Genomic DNA, 22,245 nt, shown 5'->3' with positions numbered 1-22,245 from the left:
GCTGTACCACTGGGCTTAGCACAAATAAGAATTTTAAGTTATATTTCATGTAATTTTCACTCTACCCATCGTCATACAGTTGCCCATGTCAAGTAGACTATGAACAGATCGTAGTGGTATGGTGTTCCGTTAGGGCCAAATTTCAATTATCGCTGCTTCGCGTAAAGGTCGAAGGAGCGAAAGAGCTTCAAAATGTTTATATGTACGCATGCGCAGTATTAAACATAATGTCGGTACCTGGCCCGATTTACTAAATACATTGTTATTTATTTAAGAGTGCATCCAAATTAATACAATCATAGCAACAGACATTTTTCATTCTTAAAAAATAGTGATAGTAACTATTTTATTTATATTTTTTTTTCAGACTTTATATTGTTTTTCAGCTAAATATATAATACATTTTGCCACTTTTCACATGACTGACAAAACCACAAAGTACAGGTCTTAGTTATAATATCAATATTTATTTTACATGCTTACAATTATGTAATTGTGTTAAAATATGAATTTGATAAATAAAAAAAAATCTTTTACCTAGTTTTTTTTTTATTTCACCTCTATGTATATACTTTTGCATTATGTTTTCTCAAGAAGAATGAATGGTGTAATACAGTCTGAGTTTGCTATTAGTTATAAAGAGTTCGAAGTTCCACGATGTCTATGTGTTTCATGCTTGCTTTCCTTCTAGTGTCACATTACAAGTGCAGTGAGTCTACATTATCACGTTAAAGATGACTGAAAGACGTCAATCTCACCACAACATGAAAGCATGATTGAAAAAAAAATGTTTTAAATAACAAGTTTAGTTTACAAATATGATGACATTCAGCATTAAATAGCATATCTACGACAAAATCATGCTGTTCATAAATATTTCTGAATACAATGTAGATATAGAGGTTCCTCAACAAGTGACTGTTGTTTATCATGTTTATAAAACTCGAGTTAGTTGATTTAAAAATTTTGAAAAGACACGAGCTTTAGCGAGTGTCTTTTAAAAATTTGAAAATTAACTAACTCGAGTTTAGATAAACATGATAAACAACAGTCACGCGTTGGGGAACTTATTTATCCCATAACTTTAAATTTAACTCTATATTTATATTGAGGGAACCATTTTCTTGTCTTCTTCAGAGAAACTTACCACCATACAATGTGTAGTGATAACTTACCACCATACAATGTGTAGTGATAACTTACCACCATACAATGTGTAGTGATAACTTACCACCATACAATGTGTAGTGATAACTTACCACCATACAATGTGTAGTGATAACTTACCACCATACAATGTGTAGTGATAACTTACCACCATACAATGTGTAGTGATAACTTACCACCATACAATGTGTAGTGATAACTTCCCACCATACAATGTGTAGTGATAACTTCCAACCATACAATGTGTAGTGATAACTTACCACCATACAATGTGTAGTGATAACTTACCACCATACAATGTGTAGTGATAACTTACCACCATACAATGTGTAGTGATAACTTCCCACCATACAATGTGTAGTGATAACTTCCCACCATACAATGTGTAGTGATAACTTCCCACCATACAATGTGTAGTGATAACTTCCCACCATACAATGTGTAGTGATAACTTCCCACCATACAATGTGTAGTGATAACTTACCACCATAAAATATAGTGCATACATATAGAGCCAATATTCTATTGTTTAATACTTTGAATAAGCAACTACCTATTAAACAGTAAATACAATACAAATATAATCTAACTCTATTGTAAGATGTCGAACGATCACCTAAATATTTTAAACCTGTATTCTGTATGTCTGTAATTAGCACTGAACTCTGAACTTTACAAACTACACATCTCTTTTCTCTCCACTTACCTAAACTGTACCTCAGCGACAATTTCTCTAATCAACATCCTGTCACAGTACAAAATAAATAAATGTATTGATATTTTGGTCTCCCCTGATTCCATCTCTAGTATAGTTACTTTGATGTTTGTTTCCTTACTCATCTTACTTATACCTTTTCTGTTCCTTTTCTATTCCCGATTCCCTTCTGCCTTGCCTATTATACCATTGATTCCGTCATATGCTAAACTACCAGTTCTTGCACACAGTCCTGAATCTTGCATTATCTTCTTCGGCATTACATAATGCCAGTCAGTCTATCGCTCTATCGTGCTCGAATTGGTAACTTCAACAACTGTGTTCAGTCCTCAAACATTGTCATCTATTTGAGTATCCTTAAGTCACTTTGTGTTGGGTTATTACTTCTGATTCTATTAATATATTTGTCATTTGTTAGGTCTTTAATCCATTCTTTTTGCAATAGTTGTCTTCGTAAGTTTATTAACATCATTTTTTTCTACAGTAGATTTTTTTTGCCTTTTTCCCTACTTTTTCTCGCTTATTCAATGGCAACTATCTGTGTCCGGTGATATTGAAATAAATCCCGGTCCTTCGTCACGAATTCATCTTCATCATCACTTTTCAAATATAAGCGAACAGCTTGACCTTGAGCATAATTTTTCATTCGTCCATCTCAACGTTCAAAGTCTAAATAAAAAAAAGTCGATATACTTTATACCGAACTTAACAAATGCACTATTTAATCATTTACCGAGACTTGGCTAAAGGTCACAGATATCTCTCCAGAACTCAGCCTGCCTGGTTACTCTGACCCATTCTGTTACTGTAGGCCTGATCGTACTGGCGGTGGTATATCTGTCTATGTTAAAGATACTATACCTGCAAAGCGTAGGCAAGATTTTGAATTACCAACCATAGAACGTGTATGGTTGGAAATAGTTCTTGGCACAGAAAAGTTTTTGTTATGGTACTTTTTATAGATCTCCGAATTCACCAGTTATCACCTGGTCTCACATATCTCAATCTGTTGAACAAGCCTTTAACACGGGTATAACTAACATTGTATTTACAGGTGATTTCAACGCTAACTTGTTGGTCGACAATCAGTCCTCTCACTTGCGAGATATGCTTATTCTATATAATTTGTCTCAATTAGTAGAATCACCTACATTTTTTACTGAATCCTCTAACTCACTGTTAGATATTGTGTGTGTTAGTGACAGTAACATAATTAGTAAATGTATTGTTGGAGAGAGCTTCCTCGACCAACCGGTTAGATACCACTGTCCTACTTTCTGTTCTTTTAACATAATTAAACCAATTCAGCAAAGTTTTAAACGTAACATTTGGCTCTTCGAAAAGGGTAATTATGATTTGTTTAGAGTAAAATTGAATGATGTTAACTGGAATACATTTATCGACGTTGATGATATTAACGATTCAGTTTAAATTTTTACAGAGACCTTACTTGAAATAGCTAAATCCTGTATACCAAACAAAACCATTACTGTACGATCATTCGAAGTGCCCTGGATGTCAAATGAAATCAAAAGGTTAATTCGTAAACGAAAGCGTGCCAATAAAAGAGCCAAACGTTCTCCTACAGATGCTCACTGGTCAAATTTCCGCCAAATTCGCAATGTATCAATTCTATCAAACAGGCTAAAATCGCATATGTCAATAATCTTTGTGGAAACCTTCGGAAACCTTCTAATCTCAGTGTAAAGAAGTGGTGGAAAGCTGTATACTCATTACTTCCTAATCGTAAAAATTCCGCAATACCCCCACTTCTTCATAATGACACCTGTATTTCTGATGATTTCGAAAAAGCTTGTTTAATCAATGATTTTTTCTGTTCCTAGTCCAATATTGATGATACTGACACTGTTTTGCCTAACATTGACTATGGGCACAATCACAATCTATCGAATATTGACAACTCTTACTGATGTTAAGGATGCAATTTTGAATCTTGACTTTTCTAAAGCTATTGGTCCTGATCTTATAAATGCTAGATTACTCAGGGAATCTGCTGATATTATATGTAAACCTCTTTGTTCTCTATTTAACAAATCTCTTCAATCTGGTATCATTCCTTCAGAATGGAAATTAGCTAATGTCACGCCTGTGCACAAAAAAGAAAGTAAATCCATCTTTACTAACTACAGACCTATTTCATTACTTTCTATTGTTGGTAAACTCATGGAAAGATGTGTCTTTAAATATGTTTACAATTTCTTACACACCCACTCTATACTATCCCCTTACCAATCTGAATTTAAACAGGGGATTCACCGGTAAATTAACTACTGGCTATCACTCATGATATTTTCTCTGCATTACATAACGGTAAAGAAATAAGAATGGTATTTTTGATGTTAGCAAAGCCTTTGATCGTGTTTGGCACAAAGGGCTTTTATGCAAACTGTCATGTGTTGGAATAAGGGGGTCTCTTCTTAATTGGTTCAGCAACTATCTTCTTCATCGCAAACAAAGAGTAGTAATTAATGGTAAGTTTTCGAATTGGTCAAATGTAAATGCCGGAGTACCCCAGGGTTCAATTCTTGGCCCACTTTTGTTTTTGGTATTCATAAATGATATTGTGGAAGACATAAGAGCTAATATAAAGTTATTTGCAGACGATACCTCATTATACGTCATTGTTGATACAGTTGGAAATACTGCAGATATTCTGAATCACGGTCTAAGAAAAATTCATGAATGGTCAACTAAGTGGTTGGTTAAATTCAATCAAATTCAATCTGGCAAAACCTGAAACCTTATTAATATCTAAAAAGAATAATATCCCGCTCCATCCTCCATTATCTATGAATAATACCTTACTTACTGCTGTTACCTCACATAAACATCTTGGTTTATTTCTTTCGGGAAATGGTGGGTGGACAGTTCATATCAATTTCCTCAAATCTAAAATTTCACCCAAACTAAACATGTTACGTAAATTTAAGTTCACTTTAGATCGTGCATCCCTTCAATCTCTGTATTTTTCTCTGATTCGTCCAATTTTGGAATATGGCGACATAATATGGGACAACCTTACCAAAACTCAATCAGATATGTTAGAAGATCTCCAATTAGAAGCAGCACGGATAGTTACAGGTGGAACTAGACTTACTAGTAGGGTAAAACTATATCTCGAGACAGACTGGCTTCCCCTGGAGCAAAGACGTAAACATCACAAGATTATCCACTTTCATAAAATAGTTCATGGTCTCCTTCCACAGTATCTTCAAGGTATACTTCCTCGGCGCAATAACAATATTCATTATCATAATACTAGATTAGGTAATAACTTCCGTCCACCTTCCTGTCGCACAAGCCTTTTCATGATAATCCTTTCTGCCATCTGTAATAAATCTTTGGAATGCACTTCCTGATGAAATCAAAATCAGTCCCTCAATAACAAAACTTAAAACTCATTTAAACGCACAAAAATTCCAATTCCCACCATATTATCTTATCGGCATTAGATTGGGTCAGGTTCACCATAAGAGACTGAGGATGGAGTGCAGTTCACTTAAATATTATTTGTTCCGTAGGAATCTAATAAACAGTCCGCTTTGCTCCTACTGTCAAGTTGATGAAAATAACGGACATTTTTTATTACATTGTAGACCTTTTTCCGATCTTCGTAATCGTTCCTTTGCTGTCCTAAATCATCCTATTACAACAGAACTATTACTTTTTGGCACCAATGATTTAACTATTGATGAAAATTCTTTGATTTTTACATGTGTCCAACAATTCATTATCAGTTCCAAGAGATTCGATTGATTCCATGATTCATTTCTGTAGTTATCGTTTCACAGTTGTATTTATTTAAAGTGAACAATGGCATTGGCAATCTCTCTTCTTCTCTTCCCCTTTGAAAAGTAGCCCGAAGTTGAGAGCCAATCGGAATCAAGAGATCTTGGTGTTTACCAATCAGAGGCATCGTAGGTATTTACACACTGGAGTACGCACCAACTGCTACGGAATTACCACACGAGTTTTCCATTGTGAAGCATGCATAGTTATGGGATAAATTATATTTCATCATATATATACGCATATTTTCAAGTTTAGGCCTAACGTTACCTTCAGCCTCCGTATTCGTCTTTTGAAAAGAGTCCAAATGTATCACTTGTGATGCTGTGCACCGAACGCGATGGAGCGAAGAAGCGAAAACACGACGGCGAAGGAGCGAAGATATGATGGCGATCGAGCGAAAACACGACGGCGACGGAGCGAAAGTTTCGCTCCTTCGCCGTCGTATTTTCGCTCCTTCGCTCCTTCGTGTATAGGTCGAAGAAGCGAAGAAGCGATATTTGAAATTTGGCCCTAACGGAACACCATAGTTTTAGTCATTGATTTAGAAGAGTCTAAATGTGTCTTCAGATGTGAATAAGTTAATAACACCAATTATAAATTGGATACATTGACAAACAAGGTGAATATCTTTGCTGACTGATATTCGTTAGATTACATCATTTCCTTACGAGTGCATTGTATTTATAATTAACTCGGTAAGTTCGCGTGGACGGTCTAATCATAAAATTCGAGAAACATTTTTGTCGTAAGGGATAAATGATATACCAGACATTCTAGCAAGATCGTAGTGATACGGTATTTTTTATTTTCATACATATAATTACAATGATATACCAGACATTCTTGCAAGATCGTGGTGATACGGTATTTTTTATTTTCATACAAATAATTTTATCACAGCCAAATGTTGCTCTAACAGGATGTAGCAGAAGAAGCATTAGGATGATGTCTGAGGTTATCACTACAGGAAGTAAACAGCCATTGACTATATATAACGAACAGTATTGTTGTATTGTGACGGGGTCTCCTTGAACTGTGTACACCGGAAGCTTGGGAATAATTACAGATATGATGGGAAGAACCACTTCATGTACTATCTAGTCGTAGTTATAAATCGTTTACTTTACTGTGTTGAACACAATATTCCCGTGTTTGTCTCACTGTTTTACAGGTTACCACAGGCGTTTGGCTCTATAGACAATTTTCTTTGTTATACACATATAAAATAGTTCCTATTTAAACAAAAATGCCAATAAATGAAATGTTCCATCGAGCGGTCCAGAAACTGTTAAAATCGACTGTTAAAATGTGCTGTCGGACCGGAGTGACGTCACAACTACAATTCGTGACGTCAATGCATTGTTTTGAGTCAATGGGTATAACAAAACAGTTATCGACTAGGTTTTCCGGCAGCAGATGATTTGTTGGACCCTGAAACAAACTGTTGCCCTCGGCCTTCAGCCTCGGGCAACAGTTTGTTTTCGAGTTCAATAAATCATCTATTGCCCACTCACAGTCTGTCTGGTCTGTCTGTCTACATACCGGTATTTGGTATTATGTATAAAGGCTATATATATGGACACTACAGTAACACACGGTTATAACGAATCTCTATGGACCAACGAAACTACTTCGCTATCAGCAGAGTTCGTAATCACAGACATCTTATAGGAACCAAGACAGGGAAAGACAATTACTTTATTATAACCATGAATGATTTCGTTCGTTGCAAGAGTATAAATATCTTTTAATCGATAAAATCAAGTCGTGTATTCGTTATGAATTTGTTTTACTGTATAAATATCTTTTAATCGATAAAATTAAGTCGTGCATTCGTTATGAATTTGTTTTACTGTATAAATATCTTTTAATCAATAAAATCAAGTCGTGTTACGGAAAATATCATCTAGAAAAGAAGTGTTGAAATATGTCTGCCTGGTGCAGGAGTTAAAATAGTACAGTGTTTTAAAATGTATTTTTTTTTATTTTAACGGTCAGATTACTCTTACAGGACTAAGTGGGATAGGTGGGGCGTAAACATGATATTTACTCTCCCAATATATACTCAACCATTCCTAACTTATTCCCCGATACCACCTCAGCTTATCTACTGGCTAGACCTGAAATATTAACGCTAAAAAAACCTTTCCTTCTTACACCTCTAGTTTAAATCACTACATTTGTATTTTTGTAAGTGTATCTATTACTTAAATGTGCTATGTGTCCCCAAACTTCGGTACAGTAGAAGCAAATGAGTTTAAGTCGTGAACTTAACATCGTCGTGAAAAACTCGTTATAATGTTTTGTTCATCCAGTATGAAGGTGTTAGTGACACCCAGCCGAACAATGACAAAGCTATAGATAATAAACTTTTCACTCCACCTCCATGTAATACGCATGGTAAACAGATGTTAAACGTAAAACGCATGTAAAATGGACGTTTCAAAACATATGTTATAACATATGTTTGATCCTATTACAAAATCCACCTTTTTTGTTTTTATGTACATTTACATTGTCTTTGAAGTTGCACCGTATATTTGTCATTTTCATAAGTGAAGTTTAATTCCATTTTATTTGTATTTTCGGTTCCTGTCCAATGACTGATATTTCTTCATACATAATATGTTGTATTTACAAACGAGTGACTAAATTGATAAATTTCATAATCTTAGGATGATTTTATTTTTCCTACATCAATTTGTCCTTAACGTCACCTTATCACTTAGATTTTAAAGGCTAAAATCTTTACTGAAGTCGTGCCCATACAATGTTCAATTGTTTTCGAATTCTGGCTCAAAGAGTCCAGAAATCAAGTAAGAAACTTCGGATGTTTACACAGAATCTCAGAATAACATTTAAAGGCATTCTATGAATATACAATAAATAAAGATTTCCAGAATATAAACTTGTCCGGCCATTAGAATCTGTCATGTTATAGCACAGGTGTTTGCTTCTGGTTTTGAAAACATACAATAACCTACCCTTACTATATAGTAGGGAAAGCTATTATTTTTTAAACCAGAAACAGACGCCAGCTTTGGTATCAAACAGCAGTTGTAGACCTTCTACATTGTACATCATGAAGCACTGGTCAGCTGATATTGATCGTATTTATTCAGAGCATTAGTCTTAAAAACTGTTAAAATTTAAATTTAAAAAGACGAAATCCACATTAGCGGTTTTGCTTCTGTTTACAATCAGTAGATGTACATATAATTGTATACCTACATGTATCATCATACGATATTGAAACTACTTTATTCTATCATGAGGCTAATATGAGGTTCACTATAAGTTGCTAGAAGACATATATAGATAAAATGAAACCAAACGATAGATGCTATTAAACATGTATTTGCATATGGGAGTATCATTTTTTTTAAAACCCATTGCAGGTCTTCAATAACATTGATAAAACTAATGTTATACGTGTAATTAGTAGGGTTATTTTAACAGATGTCCTTTTTACATGTGGTGGAAAACAAACATACGTTAAACATACGTTTAACTCATGTTTTGTTCAAACATACGTTTGACGCATGGTGGCCAAAACATACGTAAAACGCATGTTTTAAAAATACGTTTAACGCATGTTTTTTTCAAACGTATGTAAAACATGCGTTGCACTTTTTGCTGTGTATGCGTTTTGCTCATTTAGCGTTTTAAAAGACGTCAGTGAAAGGCATTAGTTATATAATGTGTGACTATAACATACACCTGAACCTTTTTGACTGGAATTCTCATAACCCGAAGACACCATGCTATTCAATTGGTCTTAAAACTAAGGTGGCTCTTCATCGTAAAACTCCAATTCTCGGTTTCTCGGAGTATTACAATGATTTCGAGCTAATTAATCATTATTCTCAATATCTAAATATTGAGAATAATTCTTATATAATTTTAATATTCAGCAAGGTAGTAATTTTCATGCTTTTACTTAATTTTACAATAAAACAATTTGACTTGTGTAGCAATGATATATTTGCCATTAGTTTAGTTTGGCCAATGACTGTGCCACTTCTAAAATTTTCCGCTAAAGCGTTCTCCGTGTATAACGTCATTCAACGTCAGATTCTTACATACTCTGCAAAAATAAACCTTAGCTTTTTATCATTGAAAAGGAGTGCAATATATACAATTGAATTATTGTGGCATGACTATTAAAACTTACTCAATATAAGGAAAAACAAAGAAAGATTCACGTTTTATGTCCCATATTTCACATTAGTATCTTATTTCATCTGTCCTCATCTGTCCCCTCAAGTTATTGGCTAGATACTATTTTCACTAAAGCTCTTGTTTATACAGAAATGTAGCTGAGCATTAAACAAACTAGCTATACATACATATACAGCTATATATAGTATGCAGATGGAAATATGCAGCATTGCATCCTTTCACTATGATTTACATTAAGATTATCAACATGATAAGAGTGAGACACCATTTTTAATGTAGTATGCATAGATCCAAAAGCCACATATTATTTTAGCGTAATTTGAATGTTATCCATACGATAAATCATACGGTGGATTCTAATTTATAACAAGGAAGTCCCCATTTACAATAATGGAAAACAGGTTTTTATTGTATACACATGCTGAAACATCAGTTTCTTATTTGAATATTTCCATTTGTTTATGTTTTCCATAAATAATGTTATATTTTATGCTGGATTACTTCTGGAGATTTGATGCAGAACTTACTGACTATATATTTGACTAAGAATCTTCCTTTCCACATTGCTTCTTCTTACAATCTCTTTGCAACACGTTTAAACAACGGATGCCAACAAATCGTTCCTAACGCATTCGGAATAAATGATGTTCATTTCAATGCAATTGCATATTGACGTAGTTTTACACTTCAATGCGTCAGACAAGGTGCCTACACTGTAAGTGGAATTACTATTAAGAAGATGATTGTTTGGTGGGTTTCAGGCTGAACTCGTCTACAGCAGAGCACACCATAGCTCTGAAGTTAACGAAAGCAGCGTAAAATGAAATCGAAAATACAAATATGTATATCTTTCGAATACCCATAGATCGCTCGCGTTGTACCCAATCGCGTATACCGCTATGATGATGACAAGCTTAGTTGTTGATATTGAAGAGGAGAATGTGAATGATTCATAACCCTAAAAGTCGTGTATTCATTAAAAGTGAATTTATCAAGAGAGGTTTACACTTCAATGTTACAAAGGCCAGAGTGCAAATCAATCGGGGGAGGGAGGAGGATACACTCCCACCCACATGGCTGTTATGTAAGCTGGCTAACGCGCGTCAGAGCCACGTACCTTAACATAGGTACTGATGCTGACATGTGTTGTGTTTATCTACCACAGTGAGCGATAATTAGATACGATGACGAGTATATGAATGGCGGAAGTGATTCGGACTAATATGTATAGAGAGACTTCCACACACATACAGTAGATAGAGTGGAGAAAATGTGTAATAGCCTTATATGGATTAACCAATGAAGCGTCGGGTCTTAAACGAGATTCGGAATTGGGGAATTCCCGCGATAAGCTTTTGATTGACCCCAGATTGATGCAGATCTGCATGCGCTTGATGAGAGCGGGAGGGAAGTGATGGAGCAGTCGTGGTACCCGGTACGGTGTTGACACAAATAAGTAGGCCTAGGCCTAATCGACGATGTGGTAAGTTAAGAACAGAGACATGTCAAGCCTGTGAGACTGTTTTATTCAATTAAAACGGATTAATAATATATGATTAATAAATGGACCCCAGCCGAAGTATAGAGTTAACAGTACATAATTTCGCACACCTGACGATTTTTCGCGATCTTCCTTTAAATGTCAGAAAGTTTTGCTCTGTTGTTTATGTTGTGACTAAAGGAGGCCTCTCACCGTGATTTTGTCATATTTAGTTAAACTTTTCAGGATAAGTTTGTTTTGAAAAAACGAAATCGGAATAATACGGCCCATCTCAGTAAAGAAATTAATAGAAAATAAACCGATTGACATAAAATAATTCTGGGTGATAAATAACTGACTCACGTACAAATATGTAGAGAAACTATCCTTTTTTTAAGAATATATCGAAACCCGTATGAAAATCCATCAAGTATAAGCGGAAAACGGATATTTTCTGCAGACACCCTATGACTTCTTGACCTCGTTTACATTGTTTACTATGGGGAGCGGTCATTTTTCGTAACGAAAATGGCGGCGAAATATCACTTTTTCATTTAGAAATATAATTGTGTTTTGATGTCATTTCAAGATTTGAACGGTAATTAATCTTTGTTTATGATGTTGTTGGTCCATGAAATGTTTGAAATAATTATTTTCTCCAAAAACAAGAAAGTTAGAGGGGTGTGCGAAATTACGTCCCCAAAACCCGTTCAACTACAGGTTAACCTCAAGTTAATAACAGCTCTCGTGCGCAGTGATACGTCTGCGCATATCCAGTTACATACTCATGTGTTGTGAAGCACTGTACATCTGCCGATGTAAGTCCAGAAGCACTGAACATCTGCCGATGTAAACCATCCAGTGTACCGACATTTTGATTAGTGGTCAGTTCCTACCAATTGTCCAATGAAAGTCAGAGTTGAAATTCGAGACATTAAAATCCTCACATTGAATGCAAAAGGTTGTGCGAAATTACGTTTCTTAGCACCCCAATATACCGCGTTGTACTCTTTCAGTTCTGAAGTTTTTATGTCCATGACAGCTGTCGTTGGTGTCAGTGTGACAGGAATACTGTGAATAAATTAACATATGTTTTTTTCAGTTCCAAATGCATATGTAATGCATTTTTCTCTATACGTAATATATTTGTACAAGGGTCATTCAAAGCAATATACTTGTTAAATTTTGTATGTGTACTGCTATATACAAAAAAAATCTAGTGAAAAATGATTTATGTTATTACATAAATAATTATTATCGGGAAAAATTAAGATATGTGTATTTATATTACATCTAACTAACACAAAAGAAATCAATGCCAAAATTGTGCGAAATTACGTACCCCCACTCTACTGTGTATGACAGCTGTATCAGTGTATCACTGTATGAATGGGTTGAATCGTCGAAAGCCACTTCAGGCTGCTGTTGAAGATACATTATTATAACTTTAATTATGTTAGTTCATTAACGTGGATGGATACTGAAGTGCATTTCCATTTAGTCATGGGTTTACATTTGTAACAGGAGAGAAGAAAATGTAGCGGCCAGACCGGGATTCGAACCCGGGACCATCAGAACACTAGCCGAGTGCTCTACCTGGTCACCGATGATCCACCCAGTCCAATCCCACTATACTCCTCCTCCTTTCTCGAAGACATATGAGACCTTCAAAACACCACCACTGTGGGTTATTTAAAATAGTTGGGTGCCAATTCTGTAACAGGAGAGGAGAAAATGTAGCAGTCAGATAGGGATTCAAACCCGGGTCCCCCAAAATACAAGCCGAGTGCCCTACCGACTAAGCTACCTGGTCACCAATGAACGACCCAGTCCTGCTACACATTTATGAATACAACCAGTGCACACCATCGGTATACTAACCAACTAAGTTTAGCCAAACTTTTCTCTATTAACGAAAAATAACCACAAATTATGAAGTTTTGTCAATGTACATACGTTTGGTACTTGCTGCAATAAATATAGTAGTAGGAGAGGAGAAAATGTATACTAGTGGGACCATACCAACTAGTAGCCGTGAAGGAACAGTTAGTCTTGATCTGGAAAAAAAAAAGAATCATTTGCATATCATGAAACACACTGTTTCTACATACTAAACAACATTTGACATCATGAAATATTTGTCAGCAGCTCCAGACATTCGGAAATCTGGATGCAGAGTAGGATATGCACACAAACTATTGTTCAGTCACAACTACTGGTTGGGTTCCAAGTAGCTATATAGCAGGTGTCCATATTTCACCGTGGTCCAAATTTCACCATTTTATTATAACTACTGATATTTGGGTAACTATGACCTTACGTGATCAGCACGTATCATGAAGAAATAAAGATAATCTTCATAGCGATATTCAAACTATAAAATTTCATTCTGCATCGACAATCAGACCTTTATTCCAGGACGTTTCTTAGGAAGGTGACGAAAAATGTTGTTAATTGTGTCCGATTCCGCATAATGTTGAATGAGTAGCTTTTTTAATAATCAGATAATAGTGCAAGGACATAAATTTCAATAATATTAGGTTATATATAATGATTACATTAAAATCGTCTTTTATTTACCCAAAATGGCAAAATATGATATCTGGAATTTTGAGGTATTGGAACCCATTCATACAAAAAAGATTTAGACTATTTATTAATTTGATCCCATTTCACAATGGAAAACCCATGTGATAAATTCCATAGCAGTTGGTTATCACATATTTTTACACACTCCAGTGTCTCTGCATTAACATAGTTTAAGCCAGACAAGGTAAACCGTGGTAATGACGATTTAATCCACAAGATGGAACAGCCATTTTGACAGTGATCAGTTGATGTAATCATGTCAACATTAGAGACATCATAATGGTCACATTTTAGGTGTCAGTTATATATACCCCCATAGACTTTTTTTTTTAATTTGGTACACATACAGACTCATGGCATAAAGGGGAGTTCAGTAAACTTAGTATAGGGTTCTACAATGTCCCCTGTTAATGAAGTTATTATAAATTTTTACAGTGGGAGGTATTAGTTGTCCACTCTGGCGACAGTTCTTGTTTGAATTATGGATAACCCATACACCTGTGTTCTAGGTTTTTTATTGACACCTCCATATGAAATGAAAATCCATGATCACGCCTAGGAATTTATATATGCATGTACACTTATTATGTTGTACATATTTGTGAAACACATGATATAAATTGACTCATTCAGTAACAAAAATGGATCCAAGGATTACTTCAACTAAAGGTGTATTCTTGAAAATTATTCCAGTCAAATAGGGAATTGCAGTGTGTACATGTAGCAAACACGCAAACTGTAGATCTAAAGTACAGTATAGGCAGGGCAAGAAATATCCCAGGTCCGATTGGCGGAGACCAGTAAAATATACTCCCGGGCAAGTGAAAATTGCATGGTGTGAACTTGCCCGGTTTTAATGTTAATTAACCTGTTTTGGGTAAAATTAGATTGAAATCTTAAATTCGGGCAAGTGGTTTTCAAAATAAGTTTCTTGCCTTTAATAGGTATATGCTACGTAGGCCTACCTTCTACCTACTGGACTAGTATGACATCACAAATCCAGGTGACCGCCTAGCTCATCCTATCTGAACCCTAGTCGACACTACCCTTACATTATGACCAAAACTTACCGCTTGCGCTAAACGTTTCACGATTTGTTGGGTGGGAATTTTCTATATATCTCTTAAAGCCATTTTCTGATGTATTATGAACAAAAATTTTGGCTGCACAAATCCTTTAATACAAGTTATTTTGCTTCATTCTCAGACTCTGCAACTTTCATCTTCATGTTAATCTACTATAGCTTGAATTGAGAAGATAAGCCAGGTCCATCTAAAAAAAAACCAAACAAATGGCATTTTTTCTCTATCAATAACTTGAGCAGAGAAATTAGTAGTTTTCTTCAGTCTGTTACAAAAGCTACTTACACTACACCATGCAATACCATCATGGAAAAGTTTGAGCTTCTCATTTTACTTCCAGATAAAAATATTTGAAATAATTACCGGTAATTGCATCCCAAAAAAACTCTAGTAGGCACTATGCCATATATGGAATGAAGTACTGATTGCATATGAACCAAAAGCAGAAGAAATTATTTAATATGTATTTCTGTGCTAGTTAGACACATCTATAGACGATCAAACATCAGTTATTGTTCAAATGATGGTATCATTTATGCTCTAAATTTGGTTTTGAACTCCTCTCTTGTTCCAAAATTATTTATCTCCCATCATGCCTGACCATGTTTACCTTGCTCACCTTTAGTTTCTCTGTTTCAGAATAATACATTGTATTTGACAGTTCTGATCATCAATATCAGCAATTCAAAGCGATGGTTGTACATGTAAGCTTAAGGTGTTTCAAAACATGTAACAATATGTAAAAAGGAGATCAAACAGGAGATCCCAGAGGGATATTGGTGCCCATTAAAGAATGTTATAAATTGTCTCTGATAATGGAAAGAGGGATTTGTTCCAAGCTTTTCTCTTTTCCCTCTCACTTCCAAGTACTTAATGCACATATGGAAACTGAATTCCCATTTGATTAAGCTTGTAAGTTGCTAAGCAGAAACAGCCATTTTAATTGTCAAATCTAATATTGTTACTATCTGTTTGGAATTTAAAAAAAAAATCTAGAATAACCAAGAAGAAACTACAAATTTAATTTAGGAAGCTGAAACTAGATAACGTATTCGCTGTTTTAATCAACCAAAATATAAGTTATGGAATTCCAATACCATCCCTCTTCCCATTTTAAATGTTAAGTCCTCATTTAAGACACATGTGTATCCTCATGCTACATGTAATGCCCGAAAGAAGTCCCCAGACCCAGTTGCTAAATATCAGATAAAACATTCCCTTTATTTAGACCTAAAAGTCCTTTTTTGATTGCATGCCCCTGTTAAAATTTAAATGGCCTGCTATATATCTAGTAGCTACACATAATCACTTAAAATCATCATTTTGGAAAAATGAGTAATTTTCTCATGAAAAAGCCTGGACAATGTCTGTTAAGATTAAAGATGCTCCACCGCCAACAGAGCATAAATGTTACCCATCATTTGAACAATAACTGATGCATAATCATGTTGATATGTGTCTGTGTGTGTAACACACAGATACATATAGAATATTACATTTGTTTTTGGTTCATGCAAACTCAGTACATAATGTACATCATTCCATATATATACGTCATAGTGACATGGATTTTTTTTCAGGGTGCAATTATTCAAGTCGGCTTTCGTCTGTGGTCCAGAGTCAATCTGTCTGTCCATTAACAATTCTTGTTACTGCTATTTCTTAGAAAGTGCTGAAGGGACCATTCTCAAATTTCACATGTATGGTCATGATCGGCCTTATTTTTCCATATTATATTATGATACTGGTCGGTTAACAGGATGGCCTACAGGATTGGATCTTGGATTTTGATAGTTGAAGTTTAAAAAGCAGAGAAAAGATCCCTCTTTCCAGCATCAGACATAGATCATTCTTTGATGGGTGTCAAGAGGGATCTCTTGTTAATATTTTTATCTTGAAGTAAAAAAAAAGAAGCTCAAACTTTTCAATAATGGTAATATGATGAAAATTATCGGTAAGTAACTTTTGTAACTGAAGAAAATACTAAAGATGCTACACCTCTCAAAAAAGTTAATGTAAATCATAAGACATAGAACCTCCTTCAAGGTCTGAATTCTTTAACCTTTGATGTTTTTTATATTGCTTTCTAGATTTCCAAGACCATGAGATATGATTATAAGCTAGTCTAGCTGACCAAGAATCTTGCACAGGATGAAGATATTTGCCTAAAATAGACACTTCCATGGAGAATATTTTTGCAACATTTCGGAATTCGCACCTGGATAACTATCACACTGGTATGTACACAACATGAAATTGTTTGTCTTTGCAGATATAACAGAGTTGATTGTCCTTTTGGTAGGCTTTGATTGTGACATACCATATTTTCTCTGAGGAATATATAGTTGATGCTATGTGCACAAATGCATTACATAACAATGAATTTCTATACATGCATGTTCAGATATCTGTATGTATATATATAGCTATGTTTCATGCATATATGAAATAGCCATACATGTAGTATATTTTGAGAAAGGATTATTAAGACATACATATTGTCACTCAAATGTGCACTCTACTTAAATTTCTTGGATAATGTTGAAATTTCAACATTAGTGTAAGAATTCATGTACATGCATGAATAGATAAGTATTACTGTAAAGATGCTCCACCGCCAACAGATCATAAACGATATCCATCATTTGAACAATAACTGATTTATAATTTTGGTCCATGCACAATCACTACTTAATTCCATATATAGGGTAATATTAATTGCCATGTACATTTAGTATTTAATCTTGAAGTAAAATAAGAAGCTAAAACTTTTCAATGGTGGTAATGGTGTCAAGTAAGTATTGCATGACTTTTGTAACTAAAGAAAAAAATAATACTAATTTGTCTGCTCTTTTTATGTTGATAGGGAATATACCATTTGTCAGGGGTGGAGCATCTTTAACCAATATATATTCAATTGTAAGTCAGTTGGCAGATTATGAGTGCACCATCTGTTAACAGTGGGTTATTCAAATATCCTTTTGCAGTCTGTGACGTTAATTTTTTTCACTGCTATTCATTTGGACTAGTGAACCCCAAAATTTTACTAGTCTGGCGATTTAAAGATGCTCCACCGCTGACGAATGGTATTTCTTCTCTATCAAAAACAGGAGCAGACGAAATAGTATTTTTCTTTAGTTGCAAAAGTTACTTACTTTACACCATTACCACCATTTAAAAGTTTGAGCTTCTTATTTTTATTAAAGATAAAAATATTTTAAAAATAATTCAAATGCATCCAGAAAAAATTCCGTGCCACTATATATGCCCTATATGGAATTAAGTACTGATTGTGCATTTAACAAAAGCAAAACACATTATTTTATATGCACTTTTGTATTAATTAGACACGTGAAAACACGATTATACAAATTATTGTTCAAATGATGGGTATCGTTTATGCTCTGTCATGATTTTGGACTCAAATTCCAGTATAAAATGCTGCATCTGGGCTGAAATAATTGGATACAGAATGTACTCAAAATGTATAGCAAAATGCAGTTGACCACCGCTCTTGTAAATTTAGTATATTTACCAATTTTTATCACTTTGAAATGGTGAGCCACTAGTCCTATCGGACTAGTTAATTACATTTGACACTTTGGAGGTAAAATTACTAGTTGTGGGCATCAGATTAGTGTTTAAAGTCACAGACTGCTTTGTCTGTGATTGTGTAAAGACCCTTGATGTGCATATTGCATGTTTAGCTGAGCCAATTTAATGACAAGGTGGGGCTCCTTCAAAACTGCTGATCAAAATTTTTAAAAGATTTAATCAAGATTAAAAGAAAGCAAGTCTCTGTATCTGAAAGAAAGCAAGTCTCTGTATCTGAGTGTGTGTTGTGTTATATATGGTACACATGACTGTGTTTAACGATAATGGTCCTTAATTGTAGAAATTCTAATTGCATACAGTGCTACTACATAAGCCGCTCAATGTAGTATAGGTATAACTTAATTTGGAAATAATAATGATAGATAGCCATGAGCCATATTATTCATGTGCCTGTACTTTTCCCCATAATGATAAGTGAGATTTCTAACCATTTTTGGTTGAAGGTTAGTCATATTTACATTAATATGACAGGGTCAACTCCAAATATTAAAGTGATGAATGGGAATCTGTTTTGTATTTACGAATAAGACTTTATAGGTGAAGCCACAAAATCATGTATTGTACTTGCTTTAATGATACAGTAGAATTTACCATTGATTAGGTCAATTGACATATACACTGATAGGACACTTTTGTTTGAGGAGTTTGTTTGTCCCATACAAATATTTAGGACATTTTTCATTTTCATTTCCATATTGGGACTTTTTTTATTGTATACCATCAATATCTTGTCTCAGATTTACTTTGACAATAATGTACTATAGTTTTGAATTTCCGAGGGGCGGTGGTGGCCAAGTGGCCAAATGTCCTCAACATATTACCACAAACCCCTCCATCTGGGCCGCAAGTTCAAATCCATGTGGGGTAGTTGCCAGGTACTGACTGTTGGTCAGTGGGTTTTCTCCGGTAGTCCGGTTTTCCTCCACAAACAAACCTGGCACGTCCTTACATGACCCTGGACATTAAACTAACAAAATCCCTAAACCTTTGAAATTCTGATGGTTGATGCCGCATAAAATATTCAAAAGATCATCTGAGCATAACGCTAACCTAAAACCATGATACTTTTGATGTTCTTATAGGATAAAGCAATGAGGAAACAACGTTTTGAAAGCAGGATGACAAGCAACCACTAGTAGATGTATAGAGTTTCATATTAAGATTTTTTTTTTCCATTTTACCGACTTGCTTATCTGTACTGTTATGTATTTCATTAGACTGATTTTGATCTGAAGTGAAAAAAGACACCAAAAATGAGCAGATGTTATAATGTTGTACATAGAGTTTATATTAAGAATGTACTCCTCTGAGAAGTCAAAATTTTCTTGCATTAAACTTTTTTTTCTCATACAGATTTTTGGAAATAGGAGTTCATACTTAGAAGAAAATGGAAGAAAAAAACATATGTCCGTGTGCTTGTTTTTGAGCTATTGTCACTCAAAGATTCCTAATTGACAAAATATTGGATTTTTATGGGAATTTTGTCGTTTTGACCATATACACCAGAGATTAATGCCTTAATTTCCTAATGAGATGTTGGATATGTATGGATGTTTGTAGAATTTATTTTCCAGTGGTGTTCTTTAGAGATAGCAGTGATGATTAGTAAGACTCATATTTTTTCTCCGAATAACGACATATGCTACCCCTACCCCTTAATTTTGAGCAACAAAATGCACCATTTTCAGCCATTATTGCCAGATTTAACTTTTTTTTTAAAAGTTGTAAGTATTAAACTTTTGGAAATATTTTGCATATCAATAGGGAAAAAAGATTGCTCTTTCTAAATCAGGCAGAAAAGTGGGGATGTGTGTGCTTACTTTTTTGCCCCATTTCAATATCAGTTATTTTTCAATATTTTAGAGTAAAAATAAAAGTGCTAAGATTACCATTTAATGTTAACATTGAGTGACAAAAACGTATCATTTCACACAGTAATGCTTAAAGATGCTCCACCGCCGATAGAGCAAAAACGTTACTCGTCATTTGAACTTTAATTGGTGTTTGATCATGTATATACATGTCTAATTAACACACAAAAAATAATATAAAATAATTCATATTGCTTTTGGTGTATGCACAATCAGTACTTCATTCCATATAGGACATAGTGCCACGGAATTTTTTCGGGATGCAATAAATTATTTTAAATATTTCTATATTGAAGAAAAATTAGAAGCTCAAACTTTTCAATGGTGGTAATGGTGTAAAGAAAGTTACTTTTGTAACTGAAGAAAAATACTATTTTCGTCTGCGCTTGTTTTTGTATTGAAAAAAAATACTATTTGTCAACGGTGGGAGCATCTTTAATGTTTTAATTACCACAAAGCTTGTAAAAAATTACAACAAAAATTAGCTCGATACAGCTAAAAATACTGGCGCAGTGATGATTGAAGTAAAAAACAATTTCAGAAAAAAAATTGTAAAACTTCGGCGCTACTCAAAGCAAAGAAAAAAAAAAAGAAAAAAAATTTTCAAAATGGCCACCAAATGTGTCAATTTCTTAAAATCCCTGTATAAAAAATCTACTTAGAATAGAAATGTAATTTTTTGACAAAATTAGCAACTGGCAATTTGTTACAGATATTGATAGATTTTAATTAAAAATATCATAATTTCTTTGATCTATGTCAAAACGAGAATTCAATGAGACTGAAACCTCAGAAGAATACATCCTTTATGGAATATGGATTATATGTTGAAATGTCAACTACCAAAATTACTTTTCATTGGTTTTAAATTTGACTTATATATTTGCAGATAGTGCTTAATAGTCATCAGAATACAGAACTTGAGTAGCATCAATATACAACGCTGGAGTGACATCAATATATACACAACGCTGGAGTGACATCAATATATATACAATGCTGGAGTGACATCAATATACAGCGCTGGACTGACATCAATATACAACGCTGGAGATACATATAAATAATAGTGACATCAACGCTGGAGTGACATCAATATATACATATCCACACTGGAGATCGCAACCTGGAGTGACATCAATATATATACAATGCTGGAGTGACATCAATATACAGCGCTGGACTGACATCAATATACAACGCTGGAGATACATCAATATACAACGCTGGAGTGACATCAATATATATACAATGCTGGGTGACAGTGACATCAATAATATACAGCGCTGGACTGACATCAATATACAACGCTGGAGATACATCAATATACAACGCTGGAGTGACATCAATATACAACGCTGGAGTGACATCAATATACATACATGCTGGAGTGACATCAATATACAACGCTGGAGTGACATCAATATACAACGCTGGAGTGACATCAATATACAACGCTGGAGTGACATCAATATATATACAACGCTGGAGTGACATCAATATACAACGCTGGAGTGACATCAATATACAACGCTGGAGTGACATCAATATACAACGCTGGAGTGACATCAATACACAACGCTGGAGTGACATCAATATACAACGCTGGAGTGACATCAATATACAACGCTGGAGTGACATCAATATACAACGCTGGAGTGACATCAATACACAACGCTGGAGTGACATCAATACACAACGCTGGAGTGACATCAATACACAACGCTGGAG

The 22,245-nt window shown here is 34.5% G+C and overlaps 1 long non-coding RNA gene across 1 annotated transcript; it reads left to right on the top strand.

Annotated features, from left to right (window-relative positions):
- Positions 1–10,879: 10,879 nt before the first annotated feature.
- Positions 10,880–21,577, top strand: LOC138329033 (uncharacterized). Its single transcript, XR_011209392.1, has 3 exons — positions 10,880–11,360; positions 17,119–17,265; positions 21,404–21,577. It is a non-coding gene; the product is annotated as an uncharacterized lncRNA (long non-coding RNA).
- Positions 21,578–22,245: the final 668 nt, after the last annotated feature.

This window comes from Argopecten irradians, chromosome 8 (assembly GCF_041381155.1).
Source record: "Argopecten irradians isolate NY chromosome 8, Ai_NY, whole genome shotgun sequence".
In the NCBI taxonomy this organism is placed as follows: Eukaryota; Metazoa; Mollusca; class Bivalvia; order Pectinida; family Pectinidae; genus Argopecten; species Argopecten irradians.
This window is presented reverse-complemented; position numbering and strand designations above follow the sequence as displayed.